General features: G+C 38.5%; 2 pseudogenes; one reads left to right on the forward strand and one right to left on the reverse strand.

Moving 5' to 3' along the window:
• Positions 1–1,473: 1,473 nt before the first annotated feature.
• LOC149180456 (stomatal closure-related actin-binding protein 1 pseudogene) lies at positions 1,474–2,452 on the reverse strand (annotated as a pseudogene).
• A 47-nt stretch (positions 2,453–2,499) lies between these two features.
• On the forward strand, positions 2,500–3,027 carry LOC149180457 (autophagy-related protein 8C-like pseudogene; annotated as a pseudogene).
• Positions 3,028–3,587: the final 560 nt, after the last annotated feature.

Here is a 3,587-nt window from a genome sequence, read left to right on the forward strand (position 1 = left end):
AGGATAAATAAGTCAAGGAGATGAAACAAATTATTTTTCTTTGTATGTAAAATTGTACAGAAGAATCGATCTATATCAGTATATCTGACTGGATGATGTTTACTGAGCTTCTGAAATTTAGGCATTATTTGATCTGTGAAATATCGGGAATTTGTTCTATTGGGTCTGTTACTACTTTAATAATTGGGATTGCACTTGTGAGATGCACCATCCTATCATCCTGCCCAAATTGGTCCTTTAGGCAACTTTCCTGCTGGGATATTGATAGGTTTGTTGTCTATTGCATTGAAGCTTCTGATCCAAATCTTTCCACCCTGTGTGAAGTGCTCTCGCTGTGCCCATTCAGCAATGTCACTCTAGAAGGAGAAATCAATGCTCTTCTTTGCTCATTCACCTTCAAGCCACGTCCTTTATTTACAATACCACGCCCTCTACCGCAGCCAGTCTTCTTCTTGCTTGACTCTTCCCCATTTCCAGTTTGAAGATACATAGCTTCAGTAGCAGACCTATTTCCATCTGCAAAGCCCTCTTTCTGCTTAAAGACAGACATCTCATCTTCTTCATTGTAACGTTGTCACTTTTGTGGATTTGGTTGAATTAAAAATTCTCCACTAATATCATCATCAGATTCTGTGGAGGAACTGGAAGGCCCGACAGCCTCCTCTGTCGCCCCTGCCTTCACAGGAGAACTTTTCCAACTAGACTGCACCGGTGCAAAAGTTGCCTTGCCCGCCATCCGAGCTTCTAGTTTTGCAAGTTTTACCGGCAAAGACGGGTCTGATTGATTCGAATTTGAAGAAAAATGCATAAGAATTTCCTCAGACATTGCCAAAAGCAATTGTATTGCCTGCCTCTATCTGTCGTCTCTAGTGCCACTCGTCTAAGAAAAACGGAGAACCCAAATACATATTTTTCTTCCACCTTGACAATTGGAATTGCGAGAATCCATTGCAATACAAGAAACCCAAATGTCCAATGTTGATATGCTTCCCTGCCATGCTCTTAAAATTTTCACCATAGGAAGCCTACATGGGGCTTGTAGTCCAAGTCCTCAACTGACAATTGGAGATCAAAACATGTAAAACCAACAGCATAACTCCTGGACCCTTGAGCTTAAGCAGCTAAATGAATGTCCTGATCACTAAGCTTTGAGCCCTCTGCCCCAATACACAGATGCATGGTGTGCCTGAATACTTTTCTCTCAGAACTCAAATCCGTGCACATAAATGACTTAGCCTCTATACTTCTTGAACCTCAGAGACCATGTCCATAATTTGGATCCTTCAGCCCAATAGCATGAATGTCGCTGCTTACAAAATCACCCCTAGTTGATGTCTGTGCACATAACCGTGCTATTCTCATTTGCCCTAGCAATCCAACGCAATGGCTTAATTGTGCACATATTAACTGACATTCATTGTTTATTAAGCACAAACCCTAAAACAAAATCTTTCGAAAGAAAAGCAACATGTTTCACGCAATAACTAAATCAAAGTTCAAATTCATTCGATGCCTAGAAGAACAATCTCCACTGCAGGACAGGTTGTTAATCAGGTCGAAAATCATGACCCCATTTGGACACACAATGAACATAAAAGTATAAGAGAATTTGCCACAAAGCTGCATTGATGCCGAGTAAGGATCCTTAGCCTTTGTGCTTCTTCCTTTGCGGAGTTTAATCCTCATTTTTCCCACATGAAAATTGTGGAATGACTGTGTTGAAACATCATCTCCATTTATATGGATTATAATAACATTGAATTTAGCACCCGCTTTTCTAACAAGAGCCTCCACATAATTTCCTAAACCTGGAGTTGGATCTATAGGTGCAGTTGTTGAGGCAATTGCCTTCCATCCATTTGAAAGATGAATCTCAGCTTGTACAAACCTTCCAACATCAAAAGGCTCAGGAGCATAATCTGCTTTTGTGGCACCTGAAATAAGTTCTTTCTTGCTTCCTTCCGAAGATATACGATACCATTGAATGCTACACTTGGAAATGTCAAGAGCAATCTCAGAACAGGAGATTATTCGCAAATGTGAACCTAAACACTTAGCACCCTCTAATTCATATAAATTCTCTTTATCCTGTTCATGTCTTCTGGTAATGGCCAACTCTTTCCGCAGCCTACTGTCTTCAGCAGCTTTTGCCACAAGTTGAAGCTTTAGGCCTTCAAGTTCATGCTCCATGTCCATCACCCTACTTATTTCATGTAGCATTTTTATTCTCCTTGCCTCTTGCACTTCCTTCCTTGTCTCTTCAAAATCTTGCTTCTCTGTACTTTTGCATAGCTTTTGTTGTTCCTCTAAGGCTTGTTCAACCCAGAGTGCAGCTAATCTAGCAACTTCAATTTCAGCATGGGCAACAGCCCTTGCCTCTTCAACCATTCTTCTTGCATCATCAGATGCCTGTTCACCCCAGACAGGAATGTAAGTTTATGAAAACCCTCATCCCTTTTGTTTGGTTGGGGAAGGGGTTCGACCCCGGGATATTTGTAGATGAAAGACCCACTGACAAAGCGCTCAGAGGTGCCTGAAATTCCATCGAGAATCTTAATACGAGATCTGGTCTCCTCATGCATTTTCTTGACAACCCTTGCGACCTATTATGCCACCAACCTTCTGACTTGGAACAGAACAATAGCAAGAAGTTCCTTCAAGAAAGAGCACGACCTAGAGAAGAGGAAAGTTGAAGCTGATAGAGTAAGGGACAAATATCCTGATAGAATTCTGGTTATTGTCAAGAAAGCTGAGAGAAGTGACAGCGCGAACATTGAAAAGAAAAAGTACCTTGTTCTTGTTGATCTGACAATTGGTTAGTTTGTTTATGTCATTCGAAAACGAATTAAACTAAGTGCGGAGAAGGCTATCTTTAATTTTTTTAACAATGTCCTACCTCCAACTGCTGCTATAATGTCCTCAATATATGATGAACACAAGGATGAAGATGGATTTCACTATGTGAAATATAGTGGAGAAAACAATTTTGGTGACGAGGATATATTCCTTGATGTCACATCTGGTTAAATTTAAACTTCAATATCAAATTCATTGCCTCAAAGTGAGGTTGGGTGCCGCTCAACAAAAAAAAAAAAAAAATTGTAGGTATTTGAACATTGAATTCCAGGATGTCAGTGTTGTTAGTAATAAATTTATTAGGTATACTGAAAACACTATACAGCAGTGATTTTTAAACAACAAGACCAAGATGGTATTGTGTATGTGCTTTTTAAAAATGTAAATCTTAGCTTTGTCTAATAATTATTTCATTGTAAGTACAAGTCCATATTTCTGTTTGGGGATTCTATTTGGTGAAAAAGCAAGTAATTGATATATGGTTCAACTTTGCTTGTATATATTACATGCAAAATTTATGAAGTCCCAGGAGGAGATTCTTGTTTCTTAAAAAAAAAAAACTCTATCGAAATTAAGTCACAAATATTGACCTAAAAGCTTCTCTCAATTCCATTAGTTTTGATGAGTTAAAAAGTTATGAAAATTATATGTTAAATACATTTTGAAATTGAGATTTATGTGTTTTGCAAGTATATAAGTGATATTAATTTTCATTCTCCATTTTATTAATA

Source organism: Pinus tabuliformis, chromosome 3_2 (genome assembly GCF_031772625.1).
Source record: "Pinus tabuliformis cultivar Carrire ecotype Pingquan chromosome 3_2, CPIR1, whole genome shotgun sequence".
Lineage (NCBI taxonomy): Eukaryota > Viridiplantae > Streptophyta > Pinopsida > Pinales > Pinaceae > Pinus > Pinus tabuliformis.